This window comes from Lissotriton vulgaris, chromosome 9, assembly GCF_964263255.1.
Source record: "Lissotriton vulgaris chromosome 9, aLisVul1.2, whole genome shotgun sequence".
Taxonomy (NCBI): Eukaryota; Metazoa; Chordata; class Amphibia; order Caudata; family Salamandridae; genus Lissotriton; species Lissotriton vulgaris.
In genome coordinates, this window is record NC_141697.1 from 1,064,552,941 (window position 1) to 1,064,580,522 (window position 27,582).

The window sequence follows — 27,582 nt, forward strand, 5'->3', positions numbered from 1 at the left end:
GCATGAAAATGTGGTTGCTTCCCGTCACAGAGTAAGGAATATAATACTGTTCTATAGAACCGCTCACAACAAGTATTTCTAAGCCCTTACGTCTCCTCTCAGAAACCCCTTGCTTGCGGGGGTACCCTATGGTTCAGATCTGAGTCCTTTGCTATTTAATGTATATCGGGCTCCTCTTGAGATCCTGGTTGAGACATAGGGTGTGATAGTGGTCTCCTGTGCTTATGTCACTCAGCTGGTGTTCTCTTTCGAAGAACACTCAGAGGCTGCCTTTCTTAACTTTATGGAATGCCTGAAAAACATCTCGGCCGGGATGACTGAGAATTGCTTAAAGTTTAATGCTGAGAAAAAAGAGGGATTTAGAAAAGGGGGTGGTGATGAACAGAGTGTCTGAGTTAAACAGACCACTCTTACCCAGTCCAAAGATCAGGGTTTGATCCATCACCGTTATTTATCTCACTGCCCCATCCCAGCTCAGAACCTGGCTATATGCAAATCAGTCTGTCCCTGGCCCAGTGCATCATGGGAACAGGGCAGACTAAACTACCAAGCCAATTCTTCACCAGAAAGGAGACAAGCTACCGGGGACCGGTTTCTGGCATTTCAGCCTTCTTCGGCCCGGCTTGCTTGAATCCTGATGGAGCAGTGAGAAAGGGACTCATGTCTGAGTATACCCTGCCACACCTATAGTGGCCAAAAACGATTTAGAAAAGGGGGTGGTGATGAACAGAGTGTCTGAGTTAAACAGACCACTCTTACCCAGTCCAAAGATCAGGGTTTGATCCATCACCGTTATTTATCTCACTGCCCCATCCCAGCTCAGAACCTGGCTATATGCAAATCAGTCTGTCCCTGGCCCAGTGCATCATGGGAACAGGGCAGACTAAACTACCAAGCCAATTCTTCACCAGAAAGGAGACAAGCTACCGGGGACCGGTATCTGGCATTTCAGCCTTCTTCGGCCCGCCTTGCTTGAATCCTGATGGAGCAGTGAGAAAGGGACTCATGTCTGAGTATACCCTGCCACACCTATAGTGGCCAAAACGATTTAGAAAAGGGGGTGGTGATGAACAGAGTGTCTGAGTTAAACAGACCACTCTTACCCAGTCCAAAGATCAGGGTTTGATCCATCACCGTTATTTATCTCACTGCCCCATCCCAACTCAGAACCTGGCTATATGCAAATCAGTCTGTCCCTGGCCCAGTGCATCATGGGAACAGGGCAGACTAAACTACCAAGCCAATTCTTCACCAGAAAGGAGACAAGCCACCGGGGACCGGTTTCTGGCATTTCAGCCTTCTTCGGCCCGGCTTGCTTGAATCCTGATGGAGCAGTGAGAAAGGGACTCATGTCTGAGTATACCCTGCCACACCTATAGTGGCCAAAAACGATTTAGAAAAGGGGGTGGTGATGAACAGAGTGTCTGAGTTAAACAGACCACTCTTACCCAGTCCAAAGATCAGGGTTTGATCCATCACCGTTATTTATCTCACTGCCCCATCCCAGCTCAGAACCTGGCTATATGCAAATCAGTCTGTCCCTGGCCCAGTGCATCATGGGAACAGGGCAGACTAAACTACCAAGCCAATTCTTCACCAGAAAGGAGACAAGCTACCGGGGACCGGTTTCTGGCATTTCAGCCTTCTTCGGCCCGGCTTGCTTGAATCCTGATGGAGCAGTGAGAAAGGGACTCATGTCTGAGTATACCCTGCCACACCTATAGTGGCCAAAAACGATTTAGAAAAGGGGGTGGTGATGAACAGAGTGTCTGAGTTAAACAGACCACTCTTACCCAGTCCAAAGATCAGGGTTTGATCCATCACCGTTATTTATCTCACTGCCCCATCCCAGCTCAGAACCTGGCTATATGCAAATCAGTCTGTCCCTGGCCCAGTGCATCATGGGAACAGGGCAGACTAAACTACCAAGCCAATTCTTCACCAGAAAGGAGACAAGCTACCGGGGACCGGTTTCTGGCATTTCAGCCTTCTTCGGCCCGGCTTGCTTGAATCCTGATGGAGCAGTGAGAAAGGGACTCATGTCTGAGTATACCCTGCCACACCTATAGTGGCCAAAAACAATTTAGAAAAGGGGGTGGTGATGAACAGAGTGTCTGAGTTAAACAGACCACTCTTACCCAGTCCAAAGATCAGGGTTTGATCCATCACCGTTATTTATCTCACTGCCCCATCCCAGCTCAGAACCTGGCTATATGCAAATCAGTCTGTCCCTGGCCCAGTGCATCATGGGAACAGGGCAGACTAAACTACCAAGCCAATTCTTCACCAGAAAGGAGACAAGCTACCGGGGACCGGTTTCTGGCATTTCAGCCTTCTTCGGCCCGGCTTGTTGTAAATATTTTTGTCCACCCTAAGCGTGGAAGGGTATTCTCAGATGTGAGACCCTTGCTCATTGCACCATCAGGATTCAAGCAAACCGGGCCGAAGACGGCTGTAATGCCAGAAACCGGTCCCCGGGAGCTTGTTTCCTTCCCAGTGTAAGAATTGGCTTTTGTAGTTTGGTTTGCCCTGTTCCCATCATGCACTGGGACAGGAACAGACTAATTTGCATACAGCCAGGTTCTGAAACTGGGATGGTGCAGTGAGCTAAAAAACGGTGTTGGATCTAGCCCTGATCTCTTGACTGGGTGAGAGCTTTCTGCTTAATTCAGAGACTCTGTCCCTCACCACCCCTTGTTGTAAATATTTTTGTCCACCCTAAGCGTGGAAGGGTATTCTCAGATGTGAGACCCTTGCTCATTGCACCATCAGGATTCAAGCAAACCGGGCCGAAGACGGCTGTAATGCCAGAAACCGGTCCCCGGGAGCTTGTTTCCTTCCCAGTGTAAGAATTGGCTTTTGTAGTTTGGTTTGCCTGTTCCCATCATGCACTGGGACAGGAACAGACTAATTTGCATACAGCCAGGTTCTGAAACTGGGATGGTGCAGTGAGCTAAAAAACGGTGTTGGATCTAGCCCTGATCTCTTGACTGGGTGAGAGCTTTCTGCTTAATTCAGAGACTCTGTCCCTCACCACCCCTTGTTGTAAATATTTTTGTCCACCCTAAGCATGGAAGGGTATTCTCAGATGTGAGACCCTTGCTCATTGCACCATCAGGATTCAAGCAAACCGGGCCGAAGACGGCTGTAATGCCAGAAACCCGTCCCCGGGAGCTTGTTTCCTTCCCAGTGTAAGAATTGGCTTTTGTAGTTTGGTTTGCCCTGTTCCCATCATGCACTGGGACAGGAACAGACTAATTTGCATACAGCCAGGTTCTGAAACTGGGATGGTGCAGTGAGCTAAAAAACGGTGTTGGATCTAGCCCTGATCTCTTGACTGGGTGAGAGCTTTCTGCTTAATTCAGAGACTCTGTCCCTCACCACCCCTTGTTGTAAATATTTTTGTCCACCCTAAGCGTGGAAGGGTATTCTCAGATGTGAGACCCTTGCTCATTGCACCATCAGGATTCAAGCAAACCGGGCCGAAGACGGCTGTAATGCCAGAAACCGGTCCCCGGGAGCTTGTTTCCTTCCCAGTGTAAGAATTGGCTTTTGTAGTTTGGTTTGCCCTGTTCCCATCATGCACTGGGACAGGAACAGACTAATTTGCATACAGCCAGGTTCTGAAACTGGGATGGTGCAGTGAGCTAAAAAACGGTGTTGGATCTAGCCCTGATCTCTTGACTGGGTGAGAGCTTTCTGCTTAATTCAGAGACTCTGTCCCTCACCACCCCTTGTTGTAAATATTTTTGTCCACCCTAAGCGTGGAAGGGTATTCTCAGATGTGAGACCCTTGCTCATTGCACCATCAGGATTCAAGCAAACCGGGCCGAAGACGGCTGTAATGCCAGAAACCGGTCCCCGGGAGCTTGTTTCCTTCCCAGTGTAAGAATTGGCTTTTGTAGTTTGGTTTGCCCTGTTCCCATCATGCACTGGGACAGGAACAGACTAATTTGCATACAGCCAGGTTCTGAAACTGGGATGGTGCAGTGAGCTAAAAAACGGTGTTGGATCTAGCCCTGATCTCTTGACTAGGTGAGAGCTTTCTGCTTAATTCAGAGACTCTGTCCCTCACCACCCCTTGTTGTAAATATTTTTGTCCACCCTAAGCGTGGAAGGGTAATCTCAGATGTGAGACCCTTGCTCATTGCACCATCAGGATTCAAGCAAACCGGGCAGAAGACGGCTGTAATGCCAGAAACGGGTCCCCGGGAGCTTGTTTCCTTCCCAGTGTAAGAATTGGCTTTTGTAGTTTGGTTTGCCCTGTTCCCATCATGCACTGGGACAGGAACAGACTAATTTGCATACAGCCAGGTTCTGAAACTGGGATGGTGCAGTGAGCTAAAAAACGGTGTTGGATCTAGCCCTGATCTCTTGACTGGGTGAGAGCTTTCTGCTTAATTCAGAGACTCTGTCCCTCACCACCCCTTGTTGTAAATATTTTTGTCCACCCTAAGCGTGGAAGGGTATTCTCAGATGTGAGACCCTTGCTCATTGCACCATCAGGATTCAAGCAAACCGGGCCGAAGACGGCTGTAATGCCAGAAACCGGTCCCCGGGAGCTTGTTTCCTTCCCAGTGTAAGAATTGGCTTTTGTAGTTTGGTTTGCCCTGTTCCCATCATGCACTGGGACAGGAACAGACTAATTTGCATACAGCCAGGTTCTGAAACTGGGATGGTGCAGTGAGCTAAAAAACGGTGTTGGATCTAGCCCTGATCTCTTGACTGGGTGAGAGCTTTCTGCTTAATTCAGAGACTCTGTCCCTCACCACCCCTTGTTGTAAATATTTTTGTCCACCCTAAGCGTGGAAGGGTATTCTCAGATGTGAGACCCTTGCTCATTGCACCATCAGGATTCAAGCAAACCGGGCCGAAGACGGCTGTAATGCCAGAAACCGGTCCCCGGGAGCTTGTTTCCTTCCCAGTGTAAGAATTGGCTTTTGTAGTTTGGTTTGCCCTGTTCCCATCATGCACTGGGACAGGAACAGACTAATTTGCATACAGCCAGGTTCTGAAACTGGGATGGTGCAGTGAGCTAAAAAACGGTGTTGGATCTAGCCCTGATCTCTTGACTGGGTGAGAGCTTTCTGCTTAATTCAGAGACTCTGTCCCTCACCACCCCTTGTTGTAAATATTTTTGTCCACCCTAAGCGTGGAAGGGTATTCTCAGATGTGAGACCCTTGCTCATTGCACCATCAGGATTCAAGCAAACCGGGCCGAAGACGGCTGTAATGCCAGAAACCGGTCCCCGGGAGCTTGTTTCCTTCCCAGTGTAAGAATTGGCTTTTGTAGTTTGGTTTGCCCTGTTCCCATCATGCACTGGGACAGGAACAGACTAATTTGCATACAGCCAGGTTCTGAAACTGGGATGGTGCAGTGAGCTAAAAAACGGTGTTGGATCTAGCCCTGATCTCTTGACTGGGTGAGAGCTTTCTGCTTAATTCAGAGACTCTGTCCCTCACCACCCCTTGTTGTAAATATTTTTGTCCACCCTAAGCGTGGAAGGGTATTCTCAGATGTGAGACCCTTGCTCATTGCACCATCAGGATTCAAGCAAACCGGGCCGAAGACGGCTGTAATGCCAGAAACCGGTCCCCGGGAGCTTGTTTCCTTCCCAGTGTAAGAATTGGCTTTTGTAGTTTGGTTTGCCCTGTTCCCATCATGCACTGGGACAGGAACAGACTAATTTGCATACAGCCAGGTTCTGAAACTGGGATGGTGCAGTGAGCTAAAAAACGGTGTTGGATCTAGCCCTGATCTCTTGACTGGGTGAGAGCTTTCTGCTTAATTCAGAGACTCTGTCCCTCACCACCCCTTGTTGTAAATATTTTTGTCCACCCTAAGCGTGGAAGGGTATTCTCAGATGTGAGACCCTTGCTCATTGCACCATCAGGATTCAAGCAAACCGGGCCGAAGACGGCTGTAATGCCAGAAACCGGTCCCCGGGAGCTTGTTTCCTTCCCAGTGTAAGAATTGGCTTTTGTAGTTTGGTTTGCCCTGTTCCCATCATGCACTGGGACAGGAACAGACTAATTTGCATACAGCCAGGTTCTGAAACTGGGATGGTGCAGTGAGCTAAAAAACGGTGTTGGATCTAGCCCTGATCTCTTGACTGGGTGAGAGCTTTCTGCTTAATTCAGAGACTCTGTCCCTCACCACCCCTTGTTGTAAATATTTTTGTCCACCCTAAGCGTGGAAGGGTATTCTCAGATGTGAGACCCTTGCTCATTGCGCCATCAGGATTCAAGCAAACCGGGCCGAAGACGGCTGTAATGCCAGAAACCGGTCCCCGGGAGCTTGTTTCCTTCCCAGTGTAAGAATTGGCTTTTGTAGTTTGGTTTGCCCTGTTCCCATCATGCACTGGGACAGGAACAGACTAATTTGCATACAGCCAGGTTCTGAAACTGGGATGGTGCAGTGAGCTAAAAAACGGTGTTGGATCTAGCCCTGATCTCTTGACTGGGTGAGAGCTTTCTGCTTAATTCAGAGACTCTGTCCCTCACCACCCCTTGTTGTAAATATTTTTGTCCACCCTAAGCGTGGAAGGGTATTCTCAGATGTGAGACCCTTGCTCATTGCACCATCAGGATTCAAGCAAACCGGGCCGAAGACGGCTGTAATGCCAGAAACCGGTCCCCGGGAGCTTGTTTCCTTCCCAGTGTAAGAATTGGCTTTTGTAGTTTGGTTTGCCCTGTTCCCATCATGCACTGGGACAGGAACAGACTAATTTGCATACAGCCAGGTTCTGAAACTGGGATGGTGCAGTGAGCTAAAAAACGGTGTTGGATCTAGCCCTGATCTCTTGACTGGGTGAGAGCTTTCTGCTTAATTCAGAGACTCTGTCCCTCACCACCCCTTGTTGTAAATATTTTTGTCCACCCTAAGCGTGGAAGGGTATTCTCAGATGTGAGACCCTTGCTCATTGCACCATCAGGATTCAAGCAAACCGGGCCGAAGACGGCTGTAATGCCAGAAACCGGTCCCCGGGAGCTTGTTTCCTTCCCAGTGTAAGAATTGGCTTTTGTAGTTTGGTTTGCCCTGTTCCCATCATGCACTGGGACAGGAACAGACTAATTTGCATACAGCCAGGTTCTGAAACTGGGATGGTGCAGTGAGCTAAAAAACGGTGTTGGATCTAGCCCTGATCTCTTGACTGGGTGAGAGCTTTCTGCTTAATTCAGAGACTCTGTCCCTCACCACCCCTTGTTGAGACAAAAGAGGTCTCATTCTTCAGCCAGGCGGCACCTCCACCTTCTAACTTATCATGGTCCTCAGAGCAGAACCCACTACCTAACCTGGTGGACTCCGCCAGAAATCTGGGGTTTAAATTTGACAACCACCTCTCTTTCAAGACCCAGGTGTGCCATGTCTCTTCTATATGCTTCTGGAAGTTAAGAGCTTTGAGAAAATCTACACTTCCTTCCGGAGGACTGCAGGAAGACAATGGTTCATGCATTGGTGACTTCCCAGCTGGACTACTCGAACAGTCTCTATCTAGGGATGTCAGTTTATCTGGTCTGAAGGCTGCAGATAATTCAAAACACCGCAGTCAGATTAATTAGGAATGTGCTGCTTTGCCATCACATCTCCCAGCATTTGCGGCACCTCCATTGTCTGCCTGTCAATAGGAGGAGCGAGTTTAAGGTGCTTTCTCTGGCCTATAGAGCCACCAGAGATCAGGGTCTGTGCTATCTGAGGCATAGACTGCAAAGATACCATCAAGACTGGGTCTTGAGATCAAACCATCTGCGACTGCTCAGGGTTCCTCGCTTCCTCAAGGCCAGTATAGGCGGCAGAGCATTCGCGGTGAGAACTGCAAAACTCTGGAATGCTATGCACTTTCATCTCTGTATGATGGAGTCTGAACAGGCCTATAGGAGGGCAATAAAAACCTGCCTTTTTAACCTTCCTTAGATCCACCCTCCTATTTCCCTCACTGTGAATCTGCAATCTAACGCTGGGACACCTCTGTTTGAGGTGGCTGTGTGCTTTACAAACTACACTTTCTTTCTTTCTTTCTTTCTTTCTTTCTTTCTTTCTTTCTTTCTTTCTTTCTTTCTTTCTTTCTTTCTTTCTTTCTTTCTTTCTTTCTTTCTTTCTTTCTTTCATTCTTTCTTTCTTTCCTTCTTTCCTTCTTTCTTTCTTTTTTTCTTTCTTTCTTCCTGTATGTAGCTTGTCTCTTGGTCACCTGATTGGATGTAGCTGACAACTGGGCTTTGTGTATTCCCCCTAGACAGTCATACACTATAGAGGGCTTAGGTGTGCCTGGATGGGCTTTCACTGACAGGATGGAGGGCAGAGATGGGCACAGCCCTACCTACACTTGAATAGGCTGAGTTCTGCCTCCATCCAAAGGTCTACATACCCCCTGTAGTTAATCAGGAACCAGGGTAGGGAAGGCAGGAAGCCCGGGCTCTTCAAAGAGAATTTCTAGAATCTTCACCCACCTTCCAGTAGAGAAGGTGGAGAAGGGATCCAGGTATAAATGTTGGACTTCAAACACCACCTTTTCAGTGCACTCTGGACCTGTGGATACTCGGCCAGGAAGAAGGACTACTATGCTGCTGAAAGCACTGCCACCCTGCTGACCTGCTGCCCTGCTAGACTGCTACCCTGCTGGACTACTACCTTGCCGACATGCTGCCCTCTTGCTTGGGTGAGAAGGACTGGACCTGCATCTGTTGAACCCAGAACCTCAAACTGACATCAAGGGGTAGTTGACTGGTTTCCTAACTAGACCCTCGGGGACAGAAGGCTCTAACAACTCAGAATGCAGCAACTGGAATCTGCCATCTGTGAGTCCTACCCTGCCAAGTGGTGCCATCCCAGTCCTGGATCCATTGAAGAGGGCCTGAAAGTGCTCTGCCCAGTCATCGGTCGATCCAGCAGAACCAACGCATTTCCGCTGCTCAGTGGCACTACCATGAGCAGAACCAATACATTGCCCCTGCTGCTAGGGTTCCCTTGATGCAAGGGCTCTTCATCAACCTCATAGGCAACATCAGTACTGCCTCCTGTGTGAAGTTTTAGCAATGCAGGCACTTCCATCACAAATCCCTCATCGACGGCAGGCTCAACGACGATGCAGATTCTCTCACTGCATCCTTGCAGCTTCTAGGAACTGACACATTGCCTCAACTGTGCAATGCAACCTCAACACCAGACTTCATAGCACAAGCACTTGTTGATGGGATTCTTGACGACAATGTAGGACCTTGTATTGCAGACCTGCAGCACCTCAGAACTGATGAATCACCTCGGCTGTGTGACACATCTTCAGCGCTGGATCTCTCAACGCTCCGCAACTAGGATCTAAGGTACTCTTGTACAGCGAGCCTAACTGGGTTCATGAAGTCAGCACGTGCTCCATCACGGTGGGTCTAAACTTGTGACTTTGTACCAGTCCTGCACAAACAGATAGCCACATTTTATGCTTGTTGCCACAATTTTCACTGAAATAATTATGCCTGCATATCTCCAATTCTACTGATTGAATTTCCTGTTGTTTTGGCCTTCTTTTTTGTTTATTAAGTAATAATAATTTTTACAAAATATGGTGTGGTACCTTTTTGTGGTGTGATTTTAATGCGCTACTGTTTGAAGTGTTGCACAAATACTTTACACATTGCCTCTAAGTTAAACCTGACTGCTCTGTGCCGGGCTACAAGGGGGATGAGCACAGGTTAATTTGGGGTTGATTGGGGCTTCACCTTAACAAGGATTGTGGTTTTTGCTTGAGTATGTTTTTACTCCCCTCGACCAGCATCCCAATTTCTTACAGACGCACACCATCATTTATCTATCATAATCTGAGTGATTACAATAACTAAAAGGAGAGATAAACCCAAATAATAGTTGCATATGAAGTAGATGGGAAAGCACCATAATAAACATTAGGGAATACAGGTGAAATTAGGGCGGAGGAAGAGGAACTGTTCTAGACGCTCTTGAAATCATTTCGGAAATAGAGAGGAGAGATGTGCATATAGTTGCTTTAAATGCTGAGTGAGAGGGAGTTTGAGGCTAAATTTGTAGCCATTGAAAGTAGCATTTCTGAGTGGAACAATTTCTGAATCTGGTTGCTCTTTCTTTGGACATTTCTGACTTAGTATGTTTCTTTGAACTTGAGAGGTGGGTAGTAAAAGAGCATGCATGAATGGCTGTTCAGATTAATTATCTCATTGGCTCAGCAACAGAGCTCACAGTTGATTCTTGCACTTAGTTGTAGCCAGTAAAGCTCACTGAGATTGTTGGGCTATCCAGTGGAATGTTTTTGATGGAGTAATCAGTCTGGCTGTGCAGTGGAATGAGACTTAAAATATTTTAGGTCTCTTTTCTCCTTACAAATTAGTGAGCATTAGAACACAGGAGCATTTGTAAACGTTCTCTGTCAGTCTGAAGGAACCTAGACTCAAGGAGTTCAATGTCTCTCCTTCTGGAAATAGAAAAATATTTAAGGAGAAAATCGACCTATATCCATAAATGTTGACAGACATTCCACCAAAGCACTAAACTCTACTGAAATAAATCAAGTTAGAATTATGTAGACTTCCGGAAGAACACCATAATATGCAATTTAACACTGAGCTAAATCATGAAAAAGAGAGGCCATAAAAAGGAAGTAGGCTAACAATGCAACAATTATCTGAGCAAAGTTCTCAAGTGTATCTCTTTCCTTAACGCATATATACATGTGAGATAGTGTTGTCCTTCCATATAGAGGCATACCTTAAGCATAGCAAAATTAACAGAATATGTTTGGGAGGGCATTTCACTTTATGTGGGGTAGCAGCCTGAAGATGTAGCAGGTATGGATTTGGAGAAATTCAGATTAACCTACTCCCGGAGTAAGGTTTGGGGAAGTTTTTCACAATAAATCCATAAGCCAGATGAAGGTTACTAACACAAATCTATTTATTACGATGCCAGCTACTATTTCAAGAGGTGATACGATAAATGGAGACATTTACCAAAATCCGCCATCAAACAAGCTTATAAAAGTTGCTCACTGGCAATACATTTTTCATCTAGACACTTTCGCACTGGCAGTGAAAAGCAGAAATACAAAGTAATAACCTGAGGACATATCAAAATGTAGGGCATTCATCCATCACATTTTGAGTAGGGATGGGCAGACCTAGCTGAGTTTGACTCCAAGGAATTCCACAGGGTTACCTAAGAAGTCAGCCATATTCCGTGGAGTTCGCGAGCCGTGGAATTTTGGTTTGTCATGCTACTCAGCTGATTTTTAGCACTGTGAGCTTGTCCTGCAATGTGCAATCAGTGTGAACGGCACCATGCGTTGCGACAGAGGGTGTGCTGCTTTCTTCTGTTTGAGTAGATTTTCTACTTGAGCAGCAGCGTTCACAATGAGAGCTGCAACTTTCTTAATGGGTGCATTGAGAAATCTCACCATGAGGCAGTGCAGTGCTCATTTTTTTTTTGCTTTTGCTCGCCAACCTAACGTTGGAGAGCCTCTTGCAAGAAGCGCTTCAAGCCGGGAGTGGAGTGAGCAAAACTCTGCAAACTCTGCCAGCAGAGCAGAGTTTACCACCCACCCCTGATTTAGAGATGACACTTGACCATGCGGTCATCTCTGTAAGCATGGGCGAATTTTGTGAATTCGCGATCCGCGAATTTGCGGATTTGCGAATTTGAAATCCGCAAAATTAGCAAATTCGTGCAAATTTGTGGATTTTTTTGCGTGTTCGCGGGTGATTGCGGGGCACTTTGCGTGTTCGCGGGGCACTTTGTGTGTTCGCTGTTTTTTTTTTTTTGCCTGGTTAATCACTACCACCCTCTCGTTTTTTATGCCCTTCTGCCCTCTGTACCACTCGTTTCTGTGCCCTTCTGCCCTCTGCCCAACTCATTTTTTATCCCCTTCTGCCCTCTGTCCCACTTTTGTGCCCTTCTGCCCTCAGCCCCACTTAGAATGGCGCCGGCAAGCTGCCAGCGCCATTCTAAAATAGCTACAAAGAGCTTCAACAGGAAGCTCTAATAGATAGAGTAAAGCAGGTGCTCGAGTTGAAGGTCAAATTAAGTTACACAATCATTAATCACCCCAAGTTTGGGGTGATTACTGATTGTGTAACTGAATTTGACCTTCAACTCGAGCACCTGCTTTACTTTATCTATTAGAGCTTCCTGTTGAAGTTGACTTTTGTAACTATTTTAGAATGGCTCTGGCAGCTTGTCGGCGCCATTCTAAAAGAGTTACAAAAGTCAGCTTGAACTTTTGACCCAATCCGTTCCGCTCGCGGATTTTGCGGGAAATTCACGAATTTCGCGGATTGCGAATTTACCGAAAATCCGCAAAATCCGCGAGCGGAACGGATTTTCTGCCCATGCTTACATCTCTGTACCTTGAAAAGAATCACCGTCAATACAGTTTCCATTAAAGTACAAAAAGTTTGGTTGATGGCAGTGCATCATACTTTTAATCTTTTTTGTTTTTTCAGAAACAAACTACCAAAGATGGAGTTTATTCTGTGGGGTTATTATTCTTTTTTTCTGTACCTCACTGCCAGGCTTTTCATATCGGTGACAAGCAAATTCAAGGCTATGTTAAACAGGGCTGCATTCTAAATGATTGACAGCTTGGATTCAAATAATTGCAAGGCACAGCAACACAATGCCAAATATAAGAGAAAACATTCTCGTCATCCTTAATAAAGGGTCATACATGAGAATACATGACTTCTTAGCGAGTCAATTAACCTCTCCCTGCCCTGAAGATGACATGATGCAGAATGAGGTAATGATTGCAAAACTCTGGGGGAATTCCCTAATTTTTGATCTGTGCCAACTACACCTATATAAACAAATACCAAATTCCTCCAACATACTGTTTCCTGTGTAACCTCTGTGTAACTATGCAATAATAGCCAATAAATATTTGCCACTGGCAGACTCTGTGTAATTCCTTAATTTGTAGACCTATGGAAAACTGAAACAGTTCCCTTGAACATCACTCTGATACACTCCAGACGCTGGTAATTATGAAACCGGTGTGTGTAAATATATCAATTTTTAGCATTCTGTGTTAGTGGAATGAGTATTGTGTACATCACTCTGATACCCTCGTGTCATATTTGCTCTTTGGAAGACTCCCTAAATAATAAAAATTAAAATAAAGGCCAGCAAGCGGCTCTGAGTGTCACTGACATGTCAACAACTTACCCATGCCATGCCATTCTAAGAGTAGTCTTAAGGACTAATGATATGTTTGCGGATTTGTAGAGCACACTGTCACCCGGGAGTATATCATGGTGCATAGAAGGTGTGAGCCTAGCCAAACCTAAGGTTTAGTGAGACGACTAAAAAAACCAGACCTTCAGACTCTTGTCGAATTCAAGAAGTGAAGAGGACATTCTTATATGTAGCCGCAGGTCTTTCCTTGCTTTAGGAGCATCGTAGAAGAAGGTTTGGCAGCCACATCTAGTATTTTGTATGTGTGGGATGTATGCAAGTAGAAGTACAGATGAGAAGAGGTGTCTCATCTGATGCAATTGCTGAGTTGCAGATGCAATTGTTGAGTTGTTGAAGTGTGCTGGGCCAGTGTTATGTAGTGCCTTGAAAGTATGGATATGGAGTTTTAACTGTGCTTGTTTGTGTATAGGGAGTCAGTGGAGTTCCTTTAGGTGTGGTGTGATTTACATGTGGTGTGGGAGGCTGGGAGTAATTCTGGCTGCTGAGTTCTGGATGATCTCAGACGTTCAGTGAGTTATTGTTCATCCCAGTATAGAGGGTGTTCTCATAGTCCCGCTTTCATGTGTCCAGGGCAGGCATGGCGGTTTTCCGGGTGCTGATTGGGAGCCATTTGAAAATCTCCCTTAGCATCTACAGGGTAAGGAAGAATAAGGCAGTAATGGTGCTGCCTTGAGAAGTCATGTCAAGTTTGTTGTTAATGACAATCCTGAGTTTCCTGGCATGTGTGATGTGGGTGGGTAACTGTCTTAGGTCTGTTGGCCATCAGGTGGAGTTCAATAGTGAAGTGATCTTCCCGAAGATCATGATTTCAGTCTTGTCGGTGTACAGCTTTGTCATGCAGGCATCAAAAGTGTTCCAGGCACCAGGAGTCTTGTCCGTGAGGGAAAGAAATAATTGCATGTCATCGGCAAAGAAGAAGGACGTTGATCTCATGACAGCAGATGAAGCTAAGTAGAAGGATCATGTATGTGTTGAAGAGGATCGGTCTCAGGGAGGATTCTTGCAAAACTCACCAGATGAGGTTATGAGCATCTAAGGCAGCGATGAGGGTAGTTTTAATGCTGTGATTGGGTCTGAAACAAGACTCAGTGGTATTGAGGAGTTGGTGGTAGTTGAGATGATCAGGGGTGTAAGATGACCCTTGCTTTGAGTGTTCCTCCACATTCAGAGCTTGCAAGTACAAATGAATCCTCTGTCTTATTCTCCCACAAAGTGCAATGTGGAGTCTTATAGAGCACATCCCTTTTGCCCCTTCTTTGCAAAATCTAATGCTCCCTGGGACAACTACTAGATAAACATCAGGTGCAGTCCCAGTTGTATGCTGATGCCAACCAAAGGTATATCCATCTGTGAAACAGTGTTAAGGAGCACTTTGAGATCATGGGATCATAGATTGCTTCAATCAACTCAAGAAATGGGTTAAGGAAAGTTTCCTCTGTATCAATGGAACACACATTGCTGTCTTAATTATAGGAGTGATTGGCCTCCAGTCATCCCTTATGAGTTGCCCACTAATCTGGACATATCACCGATAACCTCACAGCTAAATATAAACATGAATATCACTTTAAAGTTTGACCTCAACTTCATTCCACAAAATAACGCAATCATGAAAAAACACATGTTCAGCTGTCGCTCGTCTGAGAGATTCTCTCACTTCTCCAAACTAATCGCCGAATGGAGCTAATTTGATCTCTGGACGTCTGCGGTGTAGGCTATATTGAGCTTACTAAATAACTCATCACCAGATTACAGAGGGGAAAATCAAGCGGTCAGAATGTGGCTCCATTAAGGGAGATATGACAGGTCACATCAGTCTTAAAAACATTTCACTGGTTTTCAATGTAAATTAGAAAAAATGGGAAAACAGTGCATGATGCACAAAGTATATTGGGGCAAAGGTCCTGGGTAACTGAAAAACTGTCTTACCACTACATTTTATTGAGGGTTCTATATGCATCTTCTTCTCATAAGATTCAATAGCACTCCTTAAGAGACAATAGAAAACATTTCGGGGTGAGGGGCATGAAACTCTGTAACACTGTTTGCCGTTATCTTCAAACTTAGGGCCTCATTGACAATGAATTAGCGTAGGGCAGCGGCCCAAATCTTATTGCTCTGCTGCCCTACACCAATTCAAAAGGGCAGGAATGCACCGTATTTCAAAGATATGGTGCATTTGTGTTCTTTCAGCCAGTGCTGAGGCAATATTTGGTGCCTAGCGCCACTGCAGGCACCCTTGCACCATGGTGCAAGGGTATCTGCATTGTTGGCGGATTGTTTTTATGCAGGAAGGGATAAAAAAAACTATTTATGGAGGCTTTTTCCTCTTTCAACATGTGCTTCAAAATGCAGCATACATTGAAAGAGGAAAAACGAGGAGAAATAATGATTGTTCTCCTCGTCACGCCTCCCTGGGGTGGCATACAATTTTGACACATTCCCTGTTTTACAGATCCTTGTAAATATAGGAAAGTGTCAAAACCCATGGTTGTTGCCGGGGAAAACCCACTGCAACGCCCATGGAACACATCACGATGCAGTGTAAGGCAAATAAGCAACTTGCCCTGCGTTGTCTTATACCTTATCTACATGGTCATGAAAAGCCTTGCAAAGTGACTTTATATGGCCTCGTAGTTATGGGTCTGCACTGTGCGCCAACGGAGCATCATAAGAAATGACACACCTGCACCGCAAGGGGCTTGTAAATAAGCCCATAAACGTAAATATTTTCAATTCATGAAAATCTTGAAAACAGCACTCTTCCTAACAATCGGGCATATTTACTAGAAAATGGTACATCGCTGCAAGCCATCTTGCTGCGCCAAACTGCGTCATCAGGAAAGCGCAAGGGATGCGTCGTATTTAAAGCAAAATGATGCATCCCTGTGCTTCCCTCTGTGCTGGTGCCCAATTGGCTGCCTAGCGCCAATTCAGGGACCCTTGTACATTGGGGAAAAGGTGCCTGCATTGCAGGGATGATTGATATTGTGCAGGAAGGGACAGCTTCCTGCACAAAAACTATCATTGATGGCGTTTTGCAGCACACATAAAAAAGAGCAAAAAACAAGGGCAAATAAAGATATCTCTCGTGCACCACTTTAACGCCTCCCCTGGGGAGGCAAAAAAATCTGATGCATTCCCGGATTTACAAAACTTTGTAAATGTGGGAAAATGTCAGAATCCATGGGTGTTGCGTGAGAACACCCACAGCAACACCCATGGAACGCCCTTTTCACGCAGATCAATGCGTGAAAGGGGCCATACTTACAAGGTAATGAGAAGCCATGCAGGCTGGCTTTGCGTGGTCTTTTAAATATGGCTCAGCATTGTGCGCCACCGGAGCATCAAAAAAAGTGACGCTCCGGTGGCGGAGGGTCCTTGTAAATCTGCACCCTAATAGATTAGAACCAAGTTCACCAAGGGAAGTTACTGAATAAAGTTGGTTTTAGAACTATGGGGCTTATTTACAAACCCCTTGAGCCGCCGGTGCTTCACTTTCAATATGAGATAAACTGACGCACTGGTGGCACAAGGGGCTTGTAAATAAGCCCATCTGTATTTTGGCTGTCAGCCCTACGCCTCACTCACTGTCGCTGGTACGTCCCATTTGTTTGAGTCCCTCCTAACGCTCTGAAGTGAATAGCGTGTTGTGTGGCACTTTGTAAAATGTCCTATCAATAAATCAAGGGGGATAATGGCAAGAAGTTTATATATATATTAATGAGGGCTCCTGACTTGACTTTCAACGCAAAACTACTACCCATCAACGAGCAAGAGGTCAAACAAGGCTTGCTTTCTTCTCGTGCTTCATTCTGTGATGCTAATGGCCAGAAAGCCTTTACAAAATCAATACCCTGGCATGCCCAACGGGCCATAATATTTACAATCAGTGTCATTCATTCATTCATGCTTCATTGGGCGGTATTACATTGTATTTAGCCTTTACAACAGGTCACCAAGATGGCTACATTGTGTACTACTTTCTCTACTCAGGCGCAAAACTTAATGAAGCTTGGAGAGATACTTAGGGTCTCTCATTCTTCATTTCAGATGGCTCGGTCAGCACACTGTAAAATTTGAGTTTCATCGTTTTGTTTGACAAATAACTGCACCTTTTTTAGCTGCTTTGTTGTAAAGCATTCGATTTTCAAAAGAAGCGCATTACATGTCGAACTGAAGATATATTTGTATGAGCCAAACTGGCAGAGCGGTTTTGAGCAGACTGTAAAATCCCATCCAATGTCGTTGACCCAATGTTTGGAATACTGGCAGCCTTCATATAATAAATATTTCAATGTTCTGTAAACTTGCACTTTTTATATTAAACCACTAAAGCATTAATGACAATTATTTCCATTTTCCTAGTTCTTCATTGTCCCCCAATATTGAATTTTACATAAGTGTGATACACACTTAAGCTATATTACATGTCAAATTTGAAGCATTAATTATTAAAAGCCAAATAAGTAAAAAATGCCAACATTCCACGGACGTGAATTATGCCCTATGATTATTTGATGCCTTCAGTTCGATGCACACATGTGCATGAAGCTTTTTGAATCATTCACAAGAGGCAAGATGGTTCTTTAAATGAGAACTCTCTCAGGGTGACAGAAACAATAAATACAGCAAAAACGACACCACAGTGATTAGTAAAGGCAAGGAAGAATAGGGGTTGACTATCTTTCTGGAGTTTCATTTATGTCAGAATCTTCAAATTACTTGCTAAAACTGACTTCGGCTACTGAGTATTTTCCAAACATAGTGAGACGCAGTTATAAAACAGAAGTTAAGAAATGTAAGTTTTGAAACATAGGGACTTGCAAAGTTTTAAAACTAATTTAAGAATTTCCAACATTGAATTGAATTGAATTGAATGTGGGTTTGTAGAGCGCATAGTAACCCGGAAGCATCCCAGCGCTAAAAACCAAGACAGCGAAACCGGAGGGGGTGGCATGGAGGATAGGGGGGGTCAAGGGAAAAGGTGGGTTTTCAGGAGTTTCCGAATTCGGAGATGGCAAGGTTCGCTCCTGAGTTTGAAGGGAAGGGATTTCCACAGTTTGGCTGTGTTAACCGAAAATCGCTGTCCTCCTGTACGTGCCTTTTTTACTCTGGGCACTGTGACTAGGCGTTCATGATCTGAGCTGAGTGGTCTGTTGGCTTTGTAGGGCACGACTAGGTTTTTAAGGATGGGGGGCCCTTGTCCTGTAGTAGTTTGTGTGCCAAACAAAGGGATTTAAACTTTATCCTTTCTCGTATTGGGAGCCAGTGCAGCAGTTTAAGTGCTGGTTTGGCTGATGTTCTAGCTGGGGTGTCCGTAAGAAGCCGTGCTGCTGCATTCTGGATCTGTTGGAGCTTGTTGAGGGTGGATTCCGGCGCTCCAAGGAAGATGGCGTTGCTGTGATCCAGTCTGGACAGGATCAGACCTTGGATGAGCAGCTTGCGGGAGGTCTGCGGGAGGAGGGGCAGGACTTTCTGCGCCGATCGGAGGAGGCCGAAGCAGGCTCCCGCTATTTTTCTGGCTTGGGTCTTAAAGGATAGGTCTTTTTCCATCCAGACCCCCAGACTTTTGATCTCCTTTTTTGGAGATGGGGGCTCCCCCAGACAGGTGGGCCAGATGTTCGGAAGGAGGGTGGATCCTTTGTGCCCTAGTAGCATGATCTCAGTCTAGGACCCGTTTAGTTTTAGGGAGGATTCACCCATCCAAGTGAATATTTTTGATAGGCAGGTGTGGAGGGTGCCCGGCCCTTGGTCAGGTTGGGATAGGGAAACAACAAGTTGGGTGTTGTCGGAGTAGCTCACGATTTTGACTCCGTACGGGGCGACCACCTCCTCCAGTGGGGACATGTACACATTAAATAATGTTGGGCTAAGGGAGGAGCCCTGTGGTACCCCGCACTGAAGGGGAATTGCCGCTGATCGGATGTTACTCTCCCAAACCTGGAAGGTGCGATTGCTCAGAAATGACGTGAGCCAGGACAGGGCCGTTCCTACCACCCCTATGTCAGTCAGTTGCTGGATGAGGACCTGGTGGTTAACAGTGTCGAAGGCCGCACTTAGGTCCAGGAGGATCACTGCCACTGATCCTCCTGAGTCCAGAATGCATCTGGCCTCCTCAACTACTGCCAAAAGGGCGGTGTCTGTACCCTGTCCAGGGCGAAAGCCAGTCTGCGAGTTCCGGAGAAGGCCGTTAGATTCCAGGAAGTGGGAGAGTTTTTTATTGACTAGCATTTCCGTGACCTTGCTAAGTCCGGGGAGTAGGGAGATTGGCCTATAATTGGTCAAATCCGCTGGGTCTAGGATCGGCTTTTTAAGAAGGGCTTTGACAATGGCTCTCTTCCAACCAGGAGGAACCACTCCCTGAAGCAGCGAGGTGTTAATAAGGTCAGTGGAGTGGTGTGGCTCACTGGTGAGAGGCGGCAGACCCGGAAGCAGAGAACGGCCTGGGACCAGGGTTCAATTCCCGACGCGGCAGGGTTGTGGACCAGGGTCAGCGGATTCGATAATTCTCGCCTCGTTGCCTACTCTAACCAGGGATCACACTCGGCAACTCTGGGCATTAGCTTGCCTCAACTCTACAACGGCCCCCCACATTCGCCGGGGATGCCTGGTTACACCTTGAGATACCCAGTAGGGACCATCTCACAGGGACAGCCAGTACGGGTTCCCCAGCGGTCTACAGCGCCACGACACCTCAGGGCAGCAGTGCGCTTTACAAGACTACATACATTACATACATTACATTACAGTAACAGGTGTGGCGATGGTGGGTGCTATCATTTTTAGGATACGCAAGGGTACCGGGTCGCTAGGGGAGCCACTTTTAATGATGGCCAAAGATTTGAGTACTTCGTCCACTGACACAGGACCAAAAGTATCCAGGTGGATGGCTGGTTTGGCTGGTTGGCAGTTTGGGTCTGTTCTGTGATTGATTCGGGGCAGGGTGGTTAAGATATTTTGAATTTTTTCATCAAAATAGTTTGCCAATTTGTTACAATTGTCCTCAGAGATGTCTTGAGCTAAAGGAAGGTCCGGCACTTTGAGCAGTTCCTTCATGGTGAGGAAGGTTTCTCTAGCGGAGTTGGAGGACTTTTTGATTTTTTCGAAGAAGAACTGCCTCTTGGTATTACGCAGGGCCGTTTTGTATGTTCTCATGGCGGTGCGATATTCATCTTTTCTGGATCTTGTCCTGTCTTTCCTCCAGGAACGCTCCAGTTTTTTACATTCTTTCCGTAATAATTTTAGCTCGGGTGTGTACCAAGGGGCGGGGTTAGCTTTCTTCTCCTTTTTCTGGGTGCTTTTTTTTTAATAGAGTCGAGTGATTGGGTGAGCCATTTTCCAAATTTCTTATCTGCAGTCACTGGGTCGAGTGCAGGGGGGGGGGGTAGGACTGTTCTAGTATGGAAGTCCAGTCTTCAACAGAGAGTTTGGACCAGGCTCTATCCATGACGCATCTTTTGCAATCTGCGAGAGTCAGGAGAGCTCGGACGGGGGGCAGGCGTTTCTCGGTTCAGGTGGCATCTCTGTGGAACTCTCTGCCCCTTAAGATTCGCTCAGAGCACAAGATCCTAATATTTAGGAAACTTCTTAAAACCTACTTGTTTCCACAGTAGTGAGTTATCGAGTTCCTCCTTCTTTGGTCTGTTGCGCCGGGATGCCCCCGGGTAAGCTGAGCGCATTACAAATTTCATATAATAATAATAATAATAATAATGACGCGCGTCTTGAGGGGTTGGGGTGGCAGGGCACTAATTTGTCAGGATAGAGGGACCAAAAACTGGTCCGTCCACGGGAGTGGGTGGGGAGGTGTTGTTTTCAGCGCGTGGATGTTGGTGAAAATAGGGTCAAGCAGATGACCTATGTTGTGCGTCGCCTCAGAATTGACTAGTTTCAGTTCATATGAAGTAAGGTCGAGGAGGAGATCAGACGCCACCGAGTCCTGGGGGTCATTGAAGTGGAGATTGAGATCTCCCAGGATCATGAAGTTGGGGGTGGAGGCTGCCAGTATAGTAATGGTTTCTCTTAGAGCACTAGAGAACCGATTCGGGCTTCCCGGTGGGCGGTATACGAGTAGGCCGGAGAGGGAGAGTGTGAGTGAAATTTGTATTGCGAAGTGGCAGCTCTCACAGTCTTCGATGCCACTATCTTTTGCTCTGCATACACATTTTTCCCTGTATATTATGGCAAGGCCACCTCCTCTGCCGAGGGGTCTGTTCTGGAAATGGATTAGGAATCCTTGGGGGAGGGCACTTACGATGTCTGCTTCCGAATTGAGTGTCAGCCACGTTTCCGTATGGAACAGTATATCTATCTTGTGGTCCTTGGTTTGGGAGATTTATCTCTAGGGAGTGTTTCGGGATGGATAGGGATAGATTGCTATTTGGAGCAGATATATTTGCATTTATTTTTACAGTCTTGAGTTTAACCTTGTAATAGCTCTAAGTCTTCTACCTCTGAAATCCTCTGTCAGATTGTCTGTGACTACAGTTGCACATCACAAAATACCACCAAGCTGATCAGCAGGTGCCAACTCTCTTCTACTACTTATGGGCTTCTGCATCACCCCACCTTTCTGCTGCACATGCATACCTTCCTAAGTGAAGAGGAGAACATCAGATGTGCAAAGAAGCAATGCTCAGTCTCGGGACCGACCGATCTCCAGTCAGCGGTTCCAACCAAATGATTACAAAGAGACTGAGCACTGTTCAGTCGCATACTCACTCTTCTTTATGGGAGCTTGTGTTAAGGCCATAAATCAGCCGTAATACAGGCTCCTACAGAGGAATGGGTGTGTGTGTAAAACCCTGCACTCTGTGGCAGGCACCCCATGGTGACTGCCACAGAGTGGAGGCTTTTACAGGGGGCTACCTCTCGACCACCAACTGAAGGCTGTGGAGGCAAGAGGGTTCTGCTCGGGGACCCCAAAATATCTTTTTGACAGCCTTTCCATGTCGGAAAGGCCGGCACAGAAAGGCTGTGGGAAACCACATCATAATCCAGACAGCAGAAAAGCCGTCCAGAGGGATTATGGTGCGGTTCCGACCAGCAGGAAGACTCAGAGAGCAGGTCAGAACCGAGTTAGAATGACCGGCCAGTTTACATTCCGATCGCCAACATCGTAATCGACGGTCGGACCGCAAATCAACAGGGTCGGTCGGAAAGCCTACGACAACTGTTGCAAAGCTTCTGATTAGCGGTCGGAGGATTTCCGACTGATATCGGAATCAGTCCCTAAATTTATAACAAAGATATTAGCAACAACATTATATTCTTACCTCTGTTACTCTTGTCCACAACATTTCCAGATTTTCTTGACCCCATATTTTGTATGCAATATTTCATCTGAACACCGAAAAGTGAAGAATTCAGACTAAACCATGGCTATTTAGTCCTTCAGTGACCTTTGAGTCTTGATCAATAATCACATTAGAATGAGGGCCAGAATTGGGATTATTATTTCAATTTCCTCAATGATCAATAGCTTGATATACCCTTGACGCAGACCTGGGGTGCAAATATTTTTTCATGTTCACTTTGGTCAACTTTATTATTTCTTTTTAGGACAATGGGGACATACTTACTTTTATAACCTTGTTAACTATTAGCCATTGCCTACATGTGCAAAACATAATTTTATGCACTCACTCTCAGTGGTACTCCATACTACCAGAGGGATAGAATTGCAGTTCACCTACGCTTTTACTCTTTTCACTGCATCCATATCCCTGTTACATATGGAACCAAGGAGACAGTTCATTTCTTACCTACCTGATTTTCTTGCTTCCCCACACCACTGGCATGTTTTCTACGTGTTTTCTGTCCAAGAATGTAATCACTCTAACAAGGAGATAGTCTGTATCTCAGCGAATACAGTATTAAATTATATTTGTTTATCCTATAGCATAGCCTACCCAGTAACATACCACACTGCATTCATACTCTCAAACTCACTCATTCCATTTCAATCAATCTAGTGTTCTTTCATTCAATTTTCATTCACTCATATAGTCCTGGTACTTGCAACATAAAGATGTTACGTTTGTTGCATAGGTCAGAATGTTATTCCAGGGGGCAGATGACGAATAAAGAAGTCCTGATGAATATGGGTCAGTGTGCCATTTTCCTGGATTAATTCTCCTCCTTTTTATATTTCCCTCTATCATGTGTTTTTTGATGTTATAAATATAATGTGGATTCAAACAATGTAATTAACTTTTGTACCTTTTGCTACCTAAAACCAAAGAAGATAAACAAATAAAAAATATATATATATTCAAAAAAAATATATCTTCTCTGAGTATATCTGGATTGACTTGCCTCTTGTTATGTGCAGTGCTGGCTCCTAGATAAATCACCCCTTTAATACTGATTGGATCCTCTCTGGGACCACTATATCATAGGGCAGGGTTGCTCTCTTGTGTTCTATTCACAGTACCACGACTGCACCTCCACTCTACATTGAAAGTTATTGTGCATGATACTACATCCCCAACAAGTGTAAATATTGAATATGCAATTAACGTCGACATAGCTACCATTTCTGTCACAGGGGATTGCCTGGCCCAGCCTCACTAAAGGCTCACGTTGGGAACTATCAGGCAGTCAAAAATAAAATGATTATAAAATTCTTCTATTATCATTTTATTTTCCATTTATAGCAGACAGCACTCCTCCTCTGTTATGTAGAAGCCGCCCCTTCACGACACTCCACCACTACCTTTTCCTCTAGTTTATTGAGAGATGAATTCAGACTTCTGGAGTCTGAAACATTTGTTAACAACAATGCCACAATAAACCTTATGCGATAGGTTCACAACATAACTTTATAGGTGCCTAGGGAAGACAATGTTGAGTCTATCAAAGTAATTCCATGTCTCACTACAAAGATGGAGTTAATGAATATGTTGAGGCAGCCACTTCTTCGATGTGATGTTGGGTGCATTGTCCACTTGAAATTGTCTTCCTAACCCCCTGAACATTTCAGGGTCAAGGAAGGCGTTTTACAGTCTGTGAGTCATGTTGGCTCCTGCACAGCTCTGGAAATATCAGATCTTGCCACAACCATTGGAAATGCTCTGCGCCTGAGTGAGGCATGATGAAACCACATAACTAGCACTCATGTCTTCATCATTGTTGATATGTTTTTCAATGGCTTAATGGCTTTGATGACGATTTATGTGAAGACTTAGAGTAATAATATTCTTTACTTTATGAGATTTCTGCAATAGTTTCTAATGGAAAACCTGAGACTCTCTCACAACAATAAGTTGGAAGTGAAGGCCCTGTTCACAGCTGTAGTTTTCTAAGTCTCAGTGATGAACAAGGGCCTTGATGGGTGCCAGAAAAGACGAACACATTTCATCAGTCTTTTGCACTGCTGAGAAAAGCAAATGTCTCTGACAGTCAACATTTCTCGTTGGGAGAAAATATGACATCAAACCAGTGGTGGCTGGTGATATTTGAAAAGGGTGGGTGCAAAAGTACAGGATGAGTGCCCTATGGCGAGCGGGCGTAGCCGGAGAGCCCATCTTTCGTGGGGGATTCTGGGGAGTTCTCCTCCCAGGGAACATGTGAGAAAGCAATAAGGTTAATAAAGCAATTGTAAAATTGTAGTTATGACATGAATAAAGAGATCTCATACGATAATGGTATAGATAGCAGTTTATTCAGTATGACACTGTCTTATGACTGGAAAATCATCAGAAGTTACACATAAGATAGTCTTAGACATGCCATTTGCCGCTAGTCATTATTCTTAAATTAGGGGCCCAATGTTGTCTCACAGTTTATATCACATTAAACATTGGTCAGCATATTTTCCCATTTTTAACAAATTCAATGACACATATTATTAAAGAAATTGTCAGTTTTGCACTTATCAATTGGTATGAATGGCATTTTGGCACATGTCAAGCAGTGCAAATGTCAGCATGTACTTTCACCAATACTGTTTTCAGAAAAACACACTTGTGTGCTTTCACTGCTGTCCATCCTTCAGCTATAAGCAGGGCTACTTGAATTATGCGGCAGAGAATGAACAAATTATGCAGGCAGGGTAGACTAAATTTTGCAGCAAGAAAACAGCAGTTTGTGGGAGGAGTCAAAAGTCTCCTAAAAATGAGTGTACTCCCTGTCAGCATTCTAGCTTCTAGGCTCATTCAGTACCCCCTCAAGACGCATTGCCTCCCTGCGCAGATACGAAGACTGGAGAATGCAGAACCACACTGTTTTCATAGTGTCTGTGGTCACGCACCAGCACGACAAACAGCACTCTTGCTTTACTAATAAGGTGTAAAGCTGTGGCCTGGGCTGGATTATCGAGGACGCTCAATGGCTAAGTTTAAGCAGGTGTAAACCAGACCAAAACAGTCTACATAAATATTGCTGCTTCTTTTTAATGCGGAATGTGCCCTGGTAGAATTAAAATGAGCAAAAAATCTTATGTCACTTGTTTGAAAGCTATGACTAAGGAGAAGAACGACTATGTCAACAGTAAAAGGTTATAAAATAAAATCAGCATAACTCAGCTTTTATTATTAGTAGTATACCATCCCAACCACAGCAATACTCTCACATGTCAAACTGTGACAGTGCGTGCTATATAAAGGGCATACGTCACAAAGCCGTGTTGGGTGAAGTAGCCTCAAAAGGATACCTAGGAGGCGTGAATGCTTTTGCGGCTGAATAAATGTGCTTTATGACTGCAGATAATTATTCAGTGGTAAAACGTAGGAAGTTAAAGTGAGGTTTGCGTTTAGAATTTGCAAATGTACACAGACTTCAGAGTTAAGGGGCATTCAAAACTCCTGTCGGACCCTATCCCACTCTAGAACCTGCTTGAGATTTGCTCATAGTAAGGATGGCAGCATTGTGATTGGTGAGGCGCAGTGGAGAGCGCCCCAGCCAAGCTGTTTTCTCTATGTAGTCTACATGCAGCAGCCTAATTAGAACTTCTCAAACTGCGTAAAAGCAGTGGGGCGACACCCCCACACCCCTATGTAGGAGCCGCCACTGCATCAGCTGTCTCCCAGTTTCTGTATGAATCTGTCTCATGGTCTTCAAATTCAAAAATGATGTATTTAGTGTCATGGGCAAAACAGTGCATGAGAAGTCAGTAACATCAAGTCAGCAGTTGCACATTTGGGCAGAGCAGGAATCAGTCACTAACAGCACCCGACATTCCCATTTCTGCCTTCACATCGACCTTTTCTGAGGATGACATCATTCACTGGTGCCAGTACAGTGGATGATGATTGTGTCGTGGGGCACAATATAAGAGGGAGCAGCATACGAGGTTTGAGAGACACCTCATCACCAGTGTAGTGATGCAGACCCCAATCAGCATGTGGGACAATGAAGCAGATATCATACCACAATATTTTTATTCGAGCATGGTGCACCTGTGGAAGATACTGAGTTTAGACAGGAATCAGGATATTAGGGGATCAGTGACAGAATATCGACCACACAAATATCGTGACACAGAACTATTGTATCAAAATATAATTGACACACATATCATTTTCCTACACATATACAGGTAAGCACAAAAATGTACAATAAAACATATTATTTCCACTAATATTGATAAAAATATGACAAAAATATAGTTTTTCAAAAAATACACAGTTTAACATACTAAAACTAAAATATTTTAATACATTATATTATAATGTATATTACATAAATGTAAGTAACATTTAACATTAATAATAAATATATTCTTATGTAAACATACACACATAAAACATGTGTATATGTTTGTATATACATGTCTATAAAAACAACCAATGCTATATATATATATATATATTTTAAATTATATTAATCATTTTGTTTTTTAATTTAGTAATATGAAAAACTATATGCACACACACACATATATAGAAATATACATAAAACATTTAAAAATTTTAAATGAGAACATATACAAACCCATTTACTAAAAATATGAATAACAAACCAAAACAATCTACATATTTATTTAAAATGTAAAAACTAAACAAATAATTCTATATATAATCTTTCCAATACTGAATGTTTACAGTTTTCGGTGCGACTCGCTTTGCAATGCTCATCAACAAAGCACAAGGACAATCGTTGCAAATGTGTGGACTAGATTTAGAGAATCCGAGCTTCTCACATGGACAACTGTATGTGGCCAGGTCACGCGTCGGAAAACCTTCTGATTTATTTGTGTACGCACCAGACGGAAAAACAAAAAATACTGTGTATCCACAAGCACTCAAATAAATAAACAGAATTAAAACACTTTAAAATGTTTTCCATATTAAAATGAATATGTTTTAATAAAAGTGACACAATGTAAATTAAATGTTATCATAACAAGTTTCCTTAAATTTCCTTTC